This window comes from Oryctolagus cuniculus, chromosome 20 (genome assembly GCF_964237555.1).
Source record: "Oryctolagus cuniculus chromosome 20, mOryCun1.1, whole genome shotgun sequence".
In the NCBI taxonomy this organism is placed as follows: domain Eukaryota; kingdom Metazoa; phylum Chordata; class Mammalia; order Lagomorpha; family Leporidae; genus Oryctolagus; species Oryctolagus cuniculus.
Genome location: NC_091451.1, coordinates 16,347,068 through 16,367,071, shown reverse-complemented (window position 1 = coordinate 16,367,071; position 20,004 = coordinate 16,347,068). Strand labels below are relative to the sequence as shown.

The 20,004-nt window shown below is 42.8% G+C and overlaps 1 long non-coding RNA gene across 8 annotated transcripts in view; it reads right to left on the bottom strand.

The window, feature by feature from the left end:
• Window positions 1-20,004, bottom strand: part of LOC103345158 (LINE-1 retrotransposable element ORF2 protein) — a 211,702-nt gene that overhangs the window by 33,911 nt on the left and 157,787 nt on the right. For 5 of the 8 annotated variants that reach the window (XR_011384886.1, XR_011384884.1, XR_011384885.1 and 2 more), the window contains one exon: window positions 386-7,569. The exons of 2 other annotated variants lie outside the window; for them this stretch is intronic. This is a non-coding gene — a long non-coding RNA (LINE-1 retrotransposable element ORF2 protein). Of the gene's footprint in view, window positions 1-385; window positions 7,570-20,004 lie in introns of those variants that run through there. One more of the 8 variants, XR_011384892.1, reaches the window with a different exon arrangement.

Below are 20,004 nucleotides of genomic sequence, written 5' to 3'. Positions count from 1 at the left end.
GATAGTTCTTTTGTTTACTGATTTCATTTCCCTTGGGTAAACTCCCAGTAGTGAAATGGCTGGGTCATATGGTAGGTCTATATTCCAGTTTTTAGGTATCTGCATACTGTTTTCCACAGTGGTTTTACCAGTTTACATTTCCACCTACAGTGGGTTAGGGTGTCCTTTCCCCCACATCTCTCCAGCATTTGTTATTTGTTGATTTCTGTATGAGGGCCACTCTAACTGGGGTGAGGTGAAACCTCATTGTGGTTTTGATTTGCATTTCCCTGATGGCTAGAGATCCTGAGCATTTTTTCATGTGTCTGTTGGCCATTTGGATTTCCTCTTTTGAAAATGTCTGTTAAGGTCCTTGGCCCATCTTTTTATTGGGTTGTTTGTACTGTTGCTGTGGAGTTTCTTCATCACTTTATAGATTCTGGTTGTTAATCCTTTGTCAGTTGTGTAGTTTGCAAATAATTTCTCCCATTCTGTGGGTTGCCTCTTCAGTTTCCTGACTGTACATTTTGCTGTAAAGAAACTTCTCAATTTGAGGTAATCCCAATGGTTCATTTTGGCTTTGATTACCCAAGCCTCTGGGGTCTTTTCCAGGAATTCTTTGCCTGTTCCAATGTCTTGAAGGGTTTCCCCTATGCTCTTGATTAATTTGATGGTGTCGTGGCATAGATTTAGATCTTTAATCCATGTTGAGTGCATTTTTATATACGCTGTAAGACAGGGGTCTTGTCTCATACTTCGACATGTGGAAATCCAGTTTTCCCAGCATCATTTGTTGAAGAGGCTGTCCTGCTCCAGGGGTTGGTTTTAGTTCCTTTGTCGAATATGAGTTGGTCATAGATGTTTGGATTGAATTCTGGTGTTGCTATCCTGTTCCATTGGTCTATCCATCTGTTTTTGTACCAGTACCAGGCTGTTTATAATTATATATATATGATATATATATAATTATGATTATAATATATATAAATATGATTATAATGACCCTGTAGTATGTCTTGAAGCCTGGAATTGTGATGCCTTCTGTTTTTTTTTTTTTTTTTTTTGACAGGCAGAGTGGACAGTGAGAGAGAGAGACAGAGAGAAAGGTCTTCCTTTTGCCGTTGGTTCACCCTCCAATGGCCGCCTCAGCCGGTGCGCTGAGGCCAGCGCACCGCGCTGATCCGATATCAGGAGCCAGGTGCTTTTCCTGGTCTCCCATGGGGTGCAGGGCCCAAGCACTTGGGCCATCCTCCACTGCACTCCCTGGCCACAGCAGAGAACTGGCCTGGAAGAGGGGCAACCGGGACAGAATCCGGCACCCTGACCGGGACTAGAACCCGGTGTGCCAGCACCACAAGGCAGAAGTAGCCTAGTGAGCCGCGTCGCCGGCTGCAGTTTTGTTTTTATTGTATAGGATTGCGTTAGCTATTCGTGGTCTGCTGTTCCTCCATATGAATTTCAGCATCATTTTTTCTAGGTCTGTGAAGAATGTCTTTGGTATTTTGATTGGTATGACCGTGAATCTGTAAATTGCTTTTGGAAGAATGGAGATTTTGATGATATTAATTCTTCCAATCCATGAACATGGCAGATTTTTCCTTTTTTGTGTGTCTTCTTCTATTTCTTTCTTTAATATTTTGTAATTTTCCTCATAGAGATCTTTGACATCCTTGGTTAAATTTATTCCAAGGTACTTGATTGGTTTTGTGGCTATTGTGAATGGGATCGATTTTAGAAGTTCTTCCTCGGCCACAGCATTGTGTGTGTATACAAAGGCTGTTGATTTCTGTGCATTGAATTTGTATCCTGCTACTTTACCAAACTCTGCTATGAATTCTAACAACCTCGTAGAGGAATATTTTGGATCCCCTATATATAGAATCATGTCATCTGCAAAAATGGATAGTTTGACTTCCTCCTTTCCCATTTGTATCCCTTTAATTTCTTTTTCTTGCCTGATGGCTCTAGCTAAAACGTCTAGGACTATGTTGAATAGCAATGGTGAGAGTGGGCACCCCTGTCTGGTGCCAGTTTTCAATGGAAATGCCTCCAACTTTTCCCCATTTAATGTAATGCTGGTCATTGGTTTGTCATAAATTGCCTTAATTGTGTTGAGGAATGTTCCTTCTAAACCCAATTTACTTAGATTTTTCATCATAAAAGGGTGTTGTACTTTGTCAAATGCTTTCTCTGCGTGTACTGGGATAATCATATGATTTTTGTTTCTCAATTTGTCAATTGATGTATCACACTGATAGATTTTCGAATGTTGAACCATCATTGCATACGAGGGATAAATCCCACTTGGTCTGGGTGAATGATCTTTCTGATGTGTAGTTAGATTCTGTTGGCTAGGATTTTACTGAGTATTTTTGCATCTATGTTTATCAGGGAGATAGGCCTATAGTTTTCTTTGTTGCATCTTTTGCAGGTGTAGGAATTAAGATGATATTGGCTTCATAGAAAGATTTTGGGAGGATTCCCTCCCTTTTGATTTTGTGAATAATTTGAGAAGTACTTGGATTAGTTGTTCTTTAAATGTATGGTAGAATTCAGCGGTGAAGCCGTCCAGTCCTGGGCTCTTCTTTTTCAGTAGTGTGTTTATGATAGATTCAATTTCTTTCATGATTATGGGTCTGTTTGGGTTTTCTATGTCTTCATGGCTGAGTTTCAGAAGGTTGTATGTGTCCAGGAATCTATCCATTTCTTCTTAGTTTCCCAGTTTATGTCATATAGCTCTTTGTAGTTGTATCTGATGGTTCTTTTTTATTTCTGTTGTGTCTGTTGTTACATTTCCATTAGACATTTAATTTTACTGATTTGAGTCTTCTGTCTCCATTTTTTTGGTTGGTTGTGCCAAAGGTGTGTCTATTTTATTTATTTTTTCAAAGACCCAGCTCTTGGTTTTGCTGATCTTTTTTATTGTTTTTTTTTTGTTTCAATTCTGTTTATTTCTTCCAAATATTAGTATTTCTTTTCTTCTGCAAGATTTGGGTTTGGTTTGCTGCTGTTTTTCTAGATCATTGAGGTGCATAGAGAGGTCATTCATTTGGTACCTTTCCAGTTTCCTGATGTAGGCGCCAATTGCTATAAACTTTCCTCTTAGCACTGCTTTTGCTGTATCCCACAATATTTGATAAGTTGTATTGTCATTTTCGTTTGTTTTTAGAAATTTTTTGATTTCTCTTTTGAACTTCTATGACAGTCCATTCATTCAGAATCATGATGTTCATTCTCCTTGCGTTTGCCTATGAGATTCTTGAGTTGTTGATTTTCAGTTTCATTGCATTGTGGTTGGAGTAGATGCATGGTATAATTTGAATTTTTTTGAATTTGCTGAGGTTTCTTTATGGCCTAGCATATGGTCAATCCTAGAGTAAGTTCCATGTACCGGTGTGAAATATGTGTACTCTGTGGCTGTGTGGTGGAAGGCTCTGTAGATATCTGCTATGTCTATTTGGTTTATAGCATCAATTAGCTCTGTTGTTTCCTTGTTGGTTTTCTGTCTGGTTGATCATTGGTGAAAGTGGGGTGTTGAAGTCCCCCTGTTACTATTGTATTTGAGTCTGTATCTCCCTTTAAATCCTTTAGTAATTCTTTCAAATAGCCAGGCGTCCTGTAATTAGGTGCATATACATTTATAATAATAATGCCTTTGTGTTTGATTGATCCTTTAACTATTATATAATGTCCTTCTTTGTCTTTTTTTAATAGCTTTTGTGTTAAAGTCTATTTTGTCTGATATTCAGTTGACCACACCAGCCTTTTTTGTTCTGTTAGCTTGGAATATCTTTTTCCATCTTTTCAATTTCAGTTTCCATGCATCTTTGCTTATGGGATGTGATTCCTGAAGACAACAGATAGATGGATTTTCTTTGTTAATCCATTCAGGTAGACTGTGTCTTTTGACTGTAAGTTGAGGCCATTTACATTCAGTGTGACTATTGTTAAATACTGTCTTTTTCCTATCATGTTTCCTTTAGAAGAGCTGTTTATGTATTTTGGTATTTGTTTGTATTTTAGTTGGGTCATTTTCTACATTTGTCTTCTTTTGTAGTGAATTTCTTGACTTTTTATTTCAGTGTGCAGCATGACCTTGAGCCAGTGTTGTAGGGCTGGATGCGAAGATACAAATTCTTTCAGTTTCTGTTTGTCATGGAAAATCTTTATTACCCCTTAACTTACAAATGACAACTTTGCAGGGTACATTATTCTCAGTAGGCATCCTTTATCTTTTAAAACTTGGAGTATACCATGCCATTGTCTCATTGCCTGTAGGGTTTGCAATGAGAAGTCCGGGATGAGTCTGATTGAATTACCTCTGAATGTGATTTGTTGTTTCTCTCTGGAACATTTTAGCATTTGTTCTTTTGTTTCACTGAGCTGAGTGTTGTCAAAGTATGTCGTGGTGAATTCCTTTTCTGGTCAAATTTGTTCGGACTCCTGTGTATTTGTTGACTTTGTTTCTTTCTTTCAACCTGCCTATGTTGGAAGTTTTCTGATATTATTTCATTGAAAATGCATTCTAATCCGTTCTCTCCACACTCTCAAGGACCCCCAATATCCGGACGTTATAATGCTTGATTGAATCTTGTAAGTCTCCAACCATGTGTTTTAATTTTTTAATTTCTTCTTCCTATGTTTGATCTGACTGTATGCTTTTTGGACGTTTGTCTTTGAGTTCTGATATTTGCTCTTCTATTTCATCTGTTCAATTTCTGAGGGATTCCATGGTATTTTTTATTTGGTCAATTGAGTTTTTCATTTCCAGTATTTCATTCTGGCTTCTCTTTAGGATCTCTAACCTTTGGGCGTGCTTTTTGTTCAGATCATGAATCTGTTTCTCATTGCTGCTAAGTAATCTGATTATTAATTTTCTGAATTCTTTTTCTGGCATGACTTCAAATTCTTCTTCTTCAGCCTCTATTATGGACGGTTTAGCCTGCTCCATTGGCGAGTTCATTGGTTCTTCCATATTCTTATTCAGGATTTTCCTTTGTTCTTTGGCATTTCTGTTTGGTTTCTGTTTGTTTTACTTTTTAAGTTGATTTCCCTCTGCTATGGGCTGCTATGGGTCTGTGCCGATTGCCAGTGTAAGCAGGCAGCTCCACCTTCTAGAGCTTGTTTATTTCTGGTAACTGAGGGAGGCAGGTACCTCAGCAGGCTGGTACCTGGGCTTTGAGGTACTAAGTCCCAACCCCTGGGGCCAGTCTCCCTGTTCCTTTGTTCTCCCAAGAGCGCCTGGGCCTCCTTTGCTCAGGCCCCAGTAACTGTGCCCCCTGTGTGAGGAGTAGGGAGTCACTTTGGTTCTTGTTCCTCAGGTGGGGTGGTCCCTGCCACTGAAGTTCACGTTCAGGGGGCAAAACCAGAGCCCACCCTCTTTCACTCCCAAATGTAAACAAACAAGATGGCTGCTCTCCGCCCACTGCAGCTCCACTTGTGGGGGGAGGGAAGACACCCAGGGATCATGGTGTGTTCAATCTCTCAGTTCGTCCCCCAGGATCGTGCTCTTCTCCTTACAGCAGCAAGTACTATTCACTTTGCTTTGCTTTGCTTACCCATTCATCCATGCTTATGTCCCCCCTGTCCCACTTGCCTTTAGAAAATTGACCAATTTCTCAGCTCATCCAAACTGTGGGGAGCAACTCGGACTAGACTAAGTTACTGGAATTAAGACTTATTCTATGCATCTGCTCTCCCACAGTATGACGCTGGGAGAGGAGAAAACAGCTTCTACACAGCTGCCTCCAGTTCAACCAATAAACTGTAGGACCTGCTCCTGATTGGAGGAGAGCAGCGTACTCGGTGTGTGGGTAGCCGAGTTGGGATTGGTGGAAGAGGACTATAAAGGAGGAGAGAGACAACATGCACCAGGAACATCTATCTGAAGGAACACCTGTGCAGCCCCCGAGAGAGCCGGCCGGCGGTGTGCCGCTCCCCCGCGGAAGTGGGGAAAGTGGCAGGGGGGACTGCCCTTCCACGGAGGTGGAAGGGTCGGTAGCCAACCTGGGAAGAACCAGCAGCAAACCCGGGGAGGGCCGAGCAGACAAAAGAACAGTGCAGGGTCCTGTGTCGTTCCTCCACGAAGAGGGGGAGCGACATAATGGTGCCGTGACTCGGATAGGAAGCCTAGGCAGGGTTTAGTGTCATTCCTCCACGAAGAGGGGGAGCGACACAAGCATGTATTAAGAACAAAAGAAAAATACTAACTTTACTCTGATAAAGCTTACTTTAAAAATCAATTCCTGCAACATTTATGGTATAACAAAAATCAGAAATAAGAACAGGAAAAAAGAATCAAGAGGAAGACTTAATCTCACCATCCAAGGGAAATGGGGTTCTTTAATACATGCTATCATTGAACCCAAATCAGACTTTGCGTGTTTACCCATAGCTACCCTCACACGAGCACCAAACTATATAAAACAATGTGTGTGTATGTGTGTGTGTGTGTGCATATTGCAAATTGTTTAAATCTCATGAAATTTTACTCTTCTGGAAGTAAAGCTTTGTATACACATGCATCAAATTGAGTAAAAGGTTTCTAGGTTTTATTCAGTTGAGCTGTATCAGGGAGTACCTGCAGACCAGGTGTTTGCAGATGGGAGGTACATGCAGATACATACAAATCTGCATATAGACCCACCATATGACCGAGCCATCCCACTCACTGGAATTTACCCAAGCAGAAATCAGCATATGAATGAATTATCTAAACCCCCTGTATTTCTAGAAGCTCAATTTATAATAGCTAAGATATGGAATCAACTCAGATTTCCATCAGCTGATGATGGGATAAACAAATCATGACATCTATGTGCTACAGAGTACTACTCAGCAGTTAGAAAATGAAATCCTGTCTTTTGCAACAAAATGGATGTAACTGGATGTAAAATTGATGCATTATACTTAGTGAAGTAAGCCAGTCCGAAAAAGACTGATATCATATGCTTTCACTGATCTAGGGTAACTGATAGAGTACCTAAAATGTAATGTATGGGAGTGAAATCAACATTTTGAAATTTGATGATTTTTTAAATCTCTTGTCTATACTGTTGAGGAAGAGTGTTTTTTCTTTATATTATCTGTTGAACTCTCTACTTAGTGTAAGATTAATGCAAACTGAAAATAGATCTTTGCAAAAATTAAGAGTAGGACTAGGAGAGGGAAGAAGATGAAGTGATGGAGCATGATTGAAAGAGAGGGTAGGGTCAAAAGTATCACTATTCCTAAATCTGTATATATTAAATACATGAAACTTGTATTCAAAAATAAAACTTTTAAAAAGTAAAAATAAAAATTCTTGGAGTTTGTGAAGGCATGGAAAGAGAGAAAGGATTAGAAGGCCTTTTAAGTGAAATAATAACAGAAAACTTACCTATTTTGGAGAAAGAAAGGGAAATCCAAGAATAGGAAGCACATAGAACTCTGAAAAGACATGACCGGAAAAGATCCTTTCCAAAACACATTGTAATCAAACTCACCACAGTAAAACATAAAGAAAAGATTCTAAAATGTGTACAAGAGAAACTCCAGGTTACCTTCAGAGGATCTTCAATGAGATTCACAGTGGACTTCTCATCAGAAATCCTACGGGAAAGGAAAGAATGAAGAGATATAGTCCAAGTCTTCAGAGAAAAACTGTCATCCAGAATATTATACCCTGCAAATCTCTCTGTTGCTGTGGATACATTCTGAGAGGAGGAGCGCTGTGGGGGCAAGAGGCATGGAGTCACCACAAAGACACTGGGAGTCAGGTGAAAGCAGGCCAGAGGCAAGTGGCCCGCAGACTCGTTTATTTCAGTTGGTACAGCAGCTTATATAGCTGAGGCAGCCAATCTGGTCAAGGGTCTGTTTATGCCCTAACCAATCACAGACTATTGCCAGGCAGGCTCTGTTGCCATGCGGTTTCTGAAGCCATCCAATCACAGCCTGTTGCAAGCAGGTTCAATTGCCATATGGTTTCCAAAGCCATTCCTGAGTAATTGATGCTTCTTTGACAACGGCCATCTTGGCATGGCCTTCTCATTCCACCACATTTCTCATTTATGAATGAAGGAGTAATAAATACCTTCATACAAACAGAAAGTAAAAGAATTTTCATCAACTGTCCAGGCCTACAGAAGTTGCTTAAGGATGTGTTGCACACAGAAACACAGAAACATTGTCATCAATACAAAAGAAGGTAAAGGAAGAAAGTTGCACAATAAAAGATCACAGGAAATTCAAAGTAATAAAAAAAGGAATATTTTTAGAAAAATGGCTGGGTGAAGTCATTACTTATCAATAGTCACCTTGAATGTAAATGGCCTCAACTCTCCAGTTAAAAGACACAGACGGGATGAACGGATTTAAAAACAAAACCCATCTATTTGCTGCCTACAAGAAATACATCTCACCAACAAAGATGCATGCAGACTGAAATGAAAGGATGGAAAAAGATATTCCATGCCAACAGAAAAAAAAAAAAACCAGCTGGCGTATCCATCTTAATATCAGACAAAATAGACTTTAACACAAAAGCTGTTAAAAGAGACAAAGAAGGACACTATATTATGATTAAAGGATCAAACAATTCAACAGGAAGCAGTAACTATTATAAACAAATATTCATCTAATTACTGGGCACCTGGCTATTTAAAAGAAAGGTTAAGGGATTTAAAGGGAGACTTAGACTCCAGTACAATAGTAATGGGAGGGGGGGGGGCGCGGCACTGTTCTGTAGCAGGTAAACCCGAAGCCTGTGGTGTCAGCATCCCATATGGACACCAGTTCGGGTCCAAGCTGCTCCACTTCCAATCCAGCTCTCTGCTGTGGCCTGGGAAAGCAGCAGAAGATGGCCCAGGTCCTTGGGCCCCTGCACCCACGTGGGAGACCCAAAAGAAGCTCCTGGTTCCTGGCTTCGGATTGGTACAGCTCTGGCCCTTGCAGCCAACTGGGGAGTGAACCAGTGGATAGAAGACCTGTTTCACTGCCATTCTTTTCTCTCTGTGTAATCCTGACTTTCAAGTAAATAAATAAATCTTTTTTTAAAAAAATAGTGATGAAGGCCCTTTCCCCTGTGGCCTCTGCTGAGGTTGGTTCGCTGAGTGGAGCTCCAGACATGTAGTGACTGGCTGTGGACTTCAGATCCATGAATCCCCAGGATGATTTGAAGGTAGGGCATGCTCCACCTTGCAAAGAGGAAATAATGGCCAGGGTACAGTCTGCATCTGCACGTGGAGATCGCAGATGCCATCTCCTGCATGAGAACTCTGCCCCCTGTTAACACCTCATCTCCCTGACAGTCCCTAGTGACACCAGAGGGAAACTGGAATTAGGGGAGTTCCAACATGGAAGAATAGGGAGGGAGCTTACTGATCTAGTCCAGGAGAAGGTACTTTAGTAAAAGTGGAGATAGTGTAGTCTCAGGGAAGAGTTGGGGATAAAACAGCAGAGGAAACTCTTCCATAATTAGAGGGACACAGAGGACCTACTTGGAGGGCAAGGGCGCCCAAAGCTCAGGACCCCAGCTGGCGAGAACCTCCGCAGCAGCGATGGAAAGTGAGGTGAGATGAAACGGCAGTAGCCCGAGACACTGGCAGAATAGTGGCAGGAAGAGCCTAGAGGGAACGATGCTTGAAGCCCCATGGGGGAAAGTACACCAGCCTAACTAGAGGAGAGAAAAAATAAAAGGGACAGTATGGACACGATTCTCTCCCTCCAATCACCTTATAAAGGCATACGAGCCGATGGAGCAGGCACCATTCAGGACCTACGTAACTGCTGTGCCACCTCGTGTCTGTGCCCGGCAATCAGCCGAGTGGAGAAAACGGATGCTGCTGGGGAATAATAAGAGGAGACTAAGACCCAGTGAACCTGTGGAGTTTCTGAACCGAGACTGTGAAAAAAAAAACCTGAGGGTGTGTGGGAGAATGCATGGTGTGGCTGAGCTTTTGAGTAGACTTGATGGCAGATGCCACAAGCGCAGGCGGCCCTGGCTACCTGGTGAGAGACTTTGCAGGGGAATCTGAACTTACATTGAAGACTGCACAGATCCTTTGTGTGGCCCTTGAGACAGAGCAGACGAATATTATACCCACTGGGGCTAGCGCTCATGCACTGATCGCCATCAAGGAGAAGAGCTCAGCTGAGCGGAATTGCTTCCCTTCTGAATAAAAAAAGAGAGATTCACCATGCCAAACCTGGGTGTGTCAGCTTTGGCACACCCTTAACCCTGAAGAACTGAACAGAGTTCTCTGGCCACACCTACCACAACCTCTAGAGATTCACCAAAAGCAGACATCCATTCACCTACAGAGTCATATACCATGAAAAAAGCCACCATAGTGGAAAAAAGCAGAAGAAACCAACGAGTATCTCCACAAATGCCAAACAACAAATGCAACACCCAAGAAACAAGAATAAAGAAGACAACATCATGCTCCCAAAAGGACATGACACTTCAATACAAGATTATGAAGATGATGAGATAGAATAAATGTAAGAAATGGAACTCAAAAATTGATGATAAGAATACTTAGAAGTAATCAAAAACAAACACATGAACTACTGAAATCTAAATAAGATCAGAGTTGGCAAACTCAAAAGGCTTCCATAGCCTTGGAAACTCAAGACAAGAGCCTCGGGTGATTACTGACACCATAAACAAGAGTGCCAATTGTTAAGTCAACAACAGGAGTCACTGTGCACTTACTCCCCATGTAGGAGCTCTGTCCTTAATGTGTTGTACAATGTGAATTAATGCTATAACTAGTATTTAAACAGTACTTTACACTTTGTGTTTCTGTGTGGGGGCAAACTGTCGAAATCTTTTGTTAATATAGACTGAATTGATATTCTGTATATAAAGATAATTGAAAATGAATCTTGAAGTGAATGGAATTGGAGAAGCAGTGGGAGATGGGAGGGGTGCGAGTGGGAGGGAAGTTATGGGAGGGAGGGGAAGCCACTATAATCCAAAAGCTGTACTTTGGAAATCTACATTTATTAAATAAAAGTTTTTTTGAAAGCCCATGAGAGTTTTGCAGGCATGGAAAGCCAAGAAAGGGAAGCAGAAAATGAACTCAATGAAAGATCTCCGTGAGTGAAATCCCGGCAGAAAGAAGGGGTCATCCAAAAAGTAGGTACCATTCTCTGAAGTGAGGAGAGAACTTCCACTTTGATTATGGCCTTGTCTAAATAAGGTCGGAGTTTGTGAACTCAACAGGCTTCCATAGCCTTGGCAGCTCATGACAAAAGCCTTGGGTGATTACTGACATCATAAATAAGAGTGTCAATTGTTAAATCAACAATGGGAGTCACTGTGCTTTACTCCTCATGTAGGACCTCTGTACTTAATGAGTTGTGCTTTGCAAATTAACGGGAAAACTACAGAGAAAAGTTGGCAAGATGTACAAGTTCCCATGTACCTCATAACCCAGTTTCCTCTGATAACTAATATCTCACATTAGTATGGAACAACTGTTTCGATTGATGAACTCACTTGGATACATTAGTGTTAACTAAAGTCCATGTTTTGTTCAGATTTCTTGCATTTTACCAGATTTCCTTTGTTCCAGCATCCCATTGATCCACATTATGTCTAGTTGTCATGTCTCAGGTTCTTTTAGGCTGTGAAATCTTTTTAGACTTTTTTGACTTTTCCTTGTTTTTAATGATCTTATTAATTTTGAGGACTTCTGGTCAGGTTTAGAGCAGAAGGACTACGAAGGTGAAGTGCCATTTTTGCCACATACCAAGGGTACATGACTGTCAACATGACTTTGACTCTCCTCTGGGTAGAGTAGCTACGTAAGTTATTTGGAATTATTCTAAAAGTTGTTTTCTCCTCTCATTGAGATTATTTATACCATTATAGATATTTATAATTGGACAAATTTTGTTGAATGTATTCTAGCTTTAGTCATTGAGAGTTCTTTCCATTGGCTCTTTGTAGTGTCCCCTTAAATATATTCCTTTGGAACGTTCCCCTAATCATAGGCTATTTTGTCTCTTTTTCTCTTTAAAAATTGTTTATTTATTTTAAAGGCCAAGTGACAGGAAGAAACAGAAATCTTCAATCTGTTGGTTTGTGTCCCCAAATGCTTATTACAGCCCGGGCTGTGCCAGGTTGAAACCAGAGATCTGAAACTCAATCTAGGTCTCCCGTGTGGGTGGCAGGGATCCAACTACTTGAGACGTCAGCAAGATATGCACAAGCAGGAAGCTGGAATCGGAAGCAGAACCAAGACTTCAATCCAGGCACTTCAACAGGGGATTAAGGGTGCCAAGTACTTCTTAACTGCTGCATCTCTTGTTTTTTGTTTGTTGGTTGGTTGGTTTAAAGGGAATTTTAAAAAATGGAATTCCCAGAATATGGACTTTTTCTTAGAAAGGTTTTCCATCTGCTGGTTCACTCCCTAGATGGACGCAGCACCTGGACCTGAGCTGATCAGGAGCCAGGAGTTTCTTCCCTATTTCCCACAGGGTACAGCAGTCCAAGCACTTGGTACATCTTCTACTGCTTTCACAGACCATAGCAGAGAGCTGGATCAGAAGAGGGGCACCTGGGACTAGAATTGGCATCCATATGGGTTGCTGGTGCCACAGGCTGAGGCTTAGCCTACTATGCCACAGTGCCAGCCCCTCCTATCTTTTTAATGTTGAACATAGTTCATCCTGTGGTCTAGGTTTATTCTCTGAAATGTAGAATAGTGGTTGAGCCTGTTGTCTTTTATAGTGAATGCTGTAGTCCTAACACAGCTGATATTTTTCCCCAAGAGCTTACAGAAGAAGGTGTGGATTGGAAGTCAGCTGCTGCATAATGGAGAAGGAAAGCCTGGGACCTCTGGCTTTAATGAGTTGAAGGAGACTGGAGATGGCCTTCAAGACACAGCCTCTGTGTTAGAAAATGGGCTTCACCAGAGTGATGTGCGAATCTTTTTTTAAGACAAAAACAACAAGCTCCCATTCATTGCTTCACTCTCCAAACCAAATCTAGGTACTCTGACGTTATTTAGACAAAGCCATAATCAAAGCGGAAGTTCTCTCTTCCCTTTAGAGAAAGGTACCTCCTTCTCTGATGGGCTCTTCAAAAAGTAGCATCTGTAGTTCGGTATTGTGTGAAGAATATAGTTAAGTGGTAAGTCATACCATGTCCAAAAAATGTCAACATAAGATATCAATTCTAATGGAAATGGTTGCATCTTCAACAATCCCAATAAAAACATTTATTTCAGCAACTAAACAAGTTGGTTCTAACATTCATACAGGAAAATAACTATAATCTGCCAAATTAGAGTGATAAAGGAATACAAGTCTCCACAGATGCTTAAACATTACAAAAAGAAGACAGGGTAGAACTGATGCTTGAGTTGATAACTCATGAATGGAACAGACAAAGCATTCCAAATAGTACTTGAGACTTTGGGAAATTTTGATAAAGAGACAGCAGCATTCTAATCAATGTGCAGAATGTTCACACCAGTATTGGTACAGGTTGCTAGCCGTGCAGAAAAAAGTAGGCACTTATTGGACCTTTCCAGGAAAACAACTTGCATATGAACCAAAGATTTATGTATGAGAAGTTAAACCTGGAAAATAAAAGTATGATAAATATGACTTTAAAAAATCTGTATAGAAAAATACCACACATACTACCAAGGGGCTGTATGCATCCCCAATCAGTGTTCGTTCAAGCCCAGATGCTCAGCTTCTTGTCCAGCTCCAGCATCTTGGAAGCAGCAAATAATCACTCCTCAAGGACTGTCAAGTTTCTGGCCCCTAGTGGGAAGTCTGTGTGGATATGGATAGTTGTTGGTAGCCATAAACTCCAAGTTACATTTATAGGAGGGCACTCATGCTCATTTTATGGATGATCCGACTTGCACTGCAATTAGAAGACTCCTTGTGCCTGGCAGCAGATCAGCTCAGCTCCGGCCATTGCGGCCATCTGGGAGGTGAACCACCAGATGGAAGACCTCTCTGTCTCTGTCTCTGTTGCTCTGCCTTTCAAATAAATAAATCTTTTTTTAAAAAAAGGGTGTAAAGGACATTTTGTAACCTTTTATGCCTTATGTCATTGTCAAATTTAATACCATCAAAAAAAAGCTGTAATAAAAGGGATGTTAGTGATATGACTCCCCATATTCACCTAATGAGTCTTCCGATGGATTTTGTGATGTCAGATGTACTCAGTCTCTTAAGTTTTTCTCCTGTTCAAAACTGGCAAAGGTCCTTATAACTAGTTTGTATTTCAATGATTATATTCCCAATTTTGAGCAGTGTCTTCCATGAGAAAGGATTTAGTGAATGAAATCTAATATTGTTTTAAAAAATGGTAATGAGGGACTTCATTATCCCACTTTCAGCAATAGACAGATCAGCCAGACAGAAAATAAGCAATGAAACAACAGAGTTAATCAGGACTATAGCCCAAATGGCCCTAACAGATATTTACTGAACTTTTCATCCTACAGTGAAAGAATACATTCATCAGTGCATGGAACATCCTCTAGGATTGACCACAGGCTAGGCCATAAAGCCAGTCTCAGCAAATTCAAAAAAAAATTGAAATCATACCATGCATCTTCTTGGACCACAATGGAATGATGCTGGAAATCAGCAACTCAGGAATCTCTAGAACATACGTATGCACATGGAGACTGAACAGTAGGCTCATGAATGAACAGTGGGTCATAGAAGAAATCAAAATAGAAATAAAAAAATATTTGTAGAAACAAATGAAGATGACAGTACAGCATATGAAAACCACTGGGACGAGGGCTGGCACCATGGCTCACTTGGTTAATCCTCTGCCTGCAGCACTGGCATCCCATACAGGCACCAGGTTTAGTCCCAGTTGCTCTCTGCTGTAGCCCGAGAGGGCAGTGGAGGATGGACCAAGCACTTGGCCCTCTGCACCCGCATGGGAGACCAGGAGGAAGCACCTGGCTCCTGGCTTTGGATCAGTGCAGCGCTGGCCATAGTGGCCGTTTGGGGAGTGAACCAGTGGAAGGAAGACCTTCCTCTCTGTCTCTCTCTCTCTCTCACTGTCTATGACTCTACCTGTCAAAAAAAAAAACAACAACAACAAAACAAAACCACTGGGATATAGCAAAAGCAGTATTAAGAGGAAAGTTTATGGCAATAGGTGCCTATATCAAGAAACTGCAAGGGACAACGCTGTGGCTTTGTAGGTGGAGCTGCTACCTGCAGTGCTGGGATCCCATGTGGCACAAATTCGAGTCCCAGATGCGCTACTTCCGATCTGGTTTTCTGCTATGGCCTGGGTAAGCAGTGGAGGATGTCCCAAGTCCTTGGCCCCTGCAGCCATGTAGGAGACCTGGAGGGGGCTCCAGGCTCCTGGCTTCAAATTGGCACATCTCTGGCCATTGTAGCCAAGTGGGAAGTGAACCAGCAGATAGAGGACCTCTCTCTCTCTCTCTCTCTCTCTCTCTCTCTGCTTTTCCTTCTCACTATGTGTAACTATATCAAATAAATAAAAAATATTTAACAAAAAAAGAAATTGCAAAGGCATAAAATACATGAGCTAGCAATGGATCTTTTTTATTGTTATTATTTGACAGGTAGAGTTATAGACAGTGAGAGAGAGGCAGAGAGAGAGAGGTCCTCCCTCTATTGGTTCACTCCCCAAATGGTCGCCACAGCCGGTGCTGCACTGATCCAAAGCCAGGAGCCAGGTGCTTGTTCCTGGTCTCCTATGTGGGTGCAGGAGCCCAATCACTTGGACCATGCTCCACTGCCATCCTGGACCACAGCAGAGAGCTGAATTGGAAGAGGAGCAACTGGGACTAGAACCCGGTGCCCATATGTGAGGCTGGCGCAGCAGGCAGAGGATTAACCAAGTGAGCCATGGCGCCGTCCCCCTGCAATGCATCTTAAGGGTCTAGGAAAAAAACAGCAAACCAAATGGAAATTGAAAGAATTTGTCAACACTCGTCCAGCCCTGTAAAAGATGCTTAAGGATGTGTTGCACACAGAAACACAGAAACACTGTCATTGTGGGGAGCAACTCGGACTAGACTGTTACTGGAATTAAGACTTATTCTATGCATCTGCTCTCCCACAATATGGCGCTGGGAGAGAAGTAAACAGCTTCTGCACAGCTGCCTCCAGTTCAACCAATAAACTGTAGGACCTGCTCCTGATTGGAGGAGAGCAGCGTACTCGGCGTGTGGGCAGCCGAGTTGGGATTGGCAGAGGAGGACTATAAAGGAGGAGAGAGACGGCATGCACCGGGGAACATCTAAGGGGAACATCTAGCTGAAGGAACACCTGTGCAGCCCCCAGAGAGCCGGCCGGCGGTGTGCCGCTCCCCTGCGGAAGTGGGGAAAGCGGCCAGGGGGAACTGCCCTTCCACGGAGGTGGAAGGGATAGTAGCCAACCCGGGAAGAACCAGCAGCAAACCCGGGGAGGGCCGAGCAGACGAAAGAACAGCGCAGGGTCCTGTGTCGTTCCTCCATGAAGAGGGGGAGCGACATAATGGTGCCGTGACTCAGATAGGAAACCTAGGACGGATAGCAAACTTAGGAGGGAAGAAACGGGAAGAACTGGGAAAATATCGGAGAGAGAGACTAGCAAACAGCCTAGGGAAAATATCAGAGAGAGAGACTAGCAAACAGCCTAGGGAAAAGCCGGACGAAAAAGGTGCCGGAAGAAGCTGTTGAAAGCCTAGGCATAGACTCAGATACAGACTACGGGGGGAAGCTGGGAGAAATCTCTAAGGTCGAAAGCGAAAGTGAAAGCTAGAACAAACAGACTCGGATACGGACTGTGGGGAGAGGCCAGGAGAAATGAGGGAGGAGTATTGTTGGAGGAAAGCTTGGGGAAACATACCGGGTAGAGAAAAATGTTAGGGAAATTGAAGCCGCGGGGGGCAGGCCGAGGCGGAAACGAAAGCCACTTTGGGATTCTCAAGTTAGCCCGGGAATAGGGGGCGAAAAAGTTGAAACCAGAAGCGGAAACGTAAGCCAGATTGGGATCCGTCTGATTAGCCCGGGGAGCAAAGGACGGGAAGCCAAACCGTGGGGCGGAGACGTAAGCTGGGTTGAATTCGCCAGGCTAGCCCGGGGAACTTGGATTGAATGCTAGTGGTGGAGACGCAAGCTACGCTGTGTGACTCGCGGAAGCCGCCGCGTGCAGAGAGAGCACGGGGCGTGAATAGATAGGGAACACGGGGCTGGCGCGAGGCCGTGGTTCAGACGCGAAAGGGCTAGTGCATAACCGCGGAGTGTGCGCGCAAAGCCGAGCCGCGCAGATGAGAGGCGCGGGCTGAAGCGGCTCAGAGCCAGCGAGGCGCCGAGAAGCAGCCTCGGGGCGGAGCCCGCCGGTGGGGCGAGGCGCCGGGAAGCCGCGCGGAGCCGTGAAGCTGCCGGCAGGGCGAGGCACCGGGAGGCCGCGGGGATAAGAGAAACAGAAGTTTAGAAGTAAAATGAGAGAAATAGGAATGCTGGAAGATAGAAGTAAAATGGGGGAAATAGGAATGCCCGGAGATAGAGAAATAGAAAGGCCTCCCCTCAACATGGCAATGAGAAAGCTTGGATTCGGTCTGCCTGATTAAGTGAGGCGATGAGCACCTGCGGGCGGCTAGCAGCTTATGCGCCGCAGGTCACCGAAGACAGGCACGAATTAACATCAGTAAGGCCTCCCCACAATACAGCAATTAGGAGGCTTGGATTCGGTCTGCCTGATTAAGGTGGTAAGCACCAGCAAGCAGCTCGACCAGAGTATGAGCTGCAGGTCACTGAAGATAGGCACGAACCAACACTAATAAGTCTCCCCCACAATACGGCAATGAGAAGGCTTGGATTCGGTTTGCCTGATTGTTATGGCTTGTAAGCCCCTGCGGGCAGAGCAGAGCATGCGCTGCAGGGCACCGAATACAGGCACGCATCAGCGCCTAAAAACCTCCTCACAACATGGCAAAGAGAGGACCCGGATTCGGTTTGCCTGATTGATAGGACGTGTAAGAACCTGTGGCAACTCTAGCAAGTAGAGCAGAGTGTGTGCTGCGGGACACTGAAGACAGGCGCGTATCAACACCAAAAAATAAAAAGAAAGGGGGATCTGTGGGGAGCAGCCCAGACTGGACTGAGTTACTGGAATTAAGACTTATTCTATGGCTCACATACAGAAATCTACCAACAACAGATGCTGGCGAGGATGTGGGGAAAAAGGGACACTAACCCACTGTTGGTGGGAATGCAAACTGGTCAAGCCACTATGGAAATCAGTCTGGAGATTCCTCAGAAACCTGAATATAACCCTACCATTCGACCCAGCCATCCCACTCCTTGGAATTTACCCAAAGGAGTTTAAATTGATAAACAAAAAAGCGGTCTGCACCCTAATGTTTATTGCAGCACAATTCACAATAGCCAAGACCTGGAACCAACCTAAATGCCCATCAACGGTAGACTGGATAAAGAAATTATGGGATATGTATTCTTTAGAGTACTATACCGCAGTAAGAAACAACGAAATCCAGTCATTTGCAACAAAATGGAGGAATCTGGAACACATCATGCTGAGTGAAGTAAGCCAGTCCCAAAGGGACAAATACCATATGTTCTCCCTGATCGGTGACAACTGACTCAACACCAAAAAGGAAACCTCCTGAAGTGAAATGGACACTATGAGAAATGGTGACTTGATCAGCATAGCTCTGACTGCTAATGGACAACTTAATACATTATCCCTCATAGTATTTTTTTTGTCTGTTCTACTTAATATGACTGGTTTAATTCTGTAATTATCACACAGTTATTCTTAGGTGTTGAAAATTAACCGAAATGTGATCCCTGTTAAACATAAGAGTGGGAATAAGAGAGGGAAGAGATGTATAATTTGGGGCATGCTCGGGCTGACTTGCCCCAATTGGTAGAGTTGGAAACATACCAGGGGATTCCAATTCAATCCCATCAAGGTGGCATGTACCAATGCCATCTCACTACTCCAAGTGATCAATTTCAGTTCACAATTGATCATAATGAAAGGACTAAGAGTCAAAGGGAGCACATAAACAAGTCTAGTATCTGCTAACACCAACCGATAGAATAAATAAAGGGGAGAGTGATCCAACATGGGAAGTGAGATACTCAGCAGACTCATAGAATGGCGGATGTCCTAAATAGCACTCTGGCCTCAGAATCAGCCCTAAAGGCACTCGGATCTGGCTGAAAAGCCCATGAGAGTATTTCAGGCATGGAAAGCCAAGACACTCTGGCAAAAAGACCTCTGTGAGTGAGATCCCAGTGGAAAGAACAGGTCTTCAAAGAGGGAGGTGCCTTTCTCTGAAGGGAGGAGAGAACCTCCACTTTGACTATGACCGTGTCTAAACAAGATAAGAGTCGGAGAACTCAAGGGGCTTCCATAGCCTTGGAAACTCATAACTGATGCATAGGGAGATTACTGATGCCATAAACAGGAGTGTCAATTGGTAAAGTCAACAACAGGAGTCACTGTGCACTTACTCCTCATGTAGGATCTCGGTCCTTAACGTGCTGTACACTGAGGCTTAATGCTATAACGAGTACTCAAACAGTATATTTCACTTTGTGTTTCTATGGGGGTGCAAACGACTGAAATCTTTACTTAATGTACACTAAACTGATCTTCTGTAAAAAAAAAAAAAAAAAAAAAAAAAAAAAAAAAAAAGAAAGAAATTTTCAATTCCCAACTTGACTCTCACTGGGATTAAACATGACAATAGGTCTGATCTGATTTCATCATCATTTTAAAAAAATCATCTATTATTTTTCACTTTATGTTTCTGTGTGGGAGCAAACTGTTGAAATACTTACTTAAGGTATACTAAGCTGATCTTCTGTATATTAAGATAATCGAAAATGAATCTTGATGTGAATGGAAGGGGAGAGGGAGTGGGAAAGGGGAGGGTTGTTGGTGGGAGGGACGGTATGGGGGGGGAAGCCATTGTAACCCATGAGTCGTACTTTGGAAATTTATATTCATTAAATAAAAGATAAAAAAAATGTATATTAAGCTAACAGTTTATATAAGATT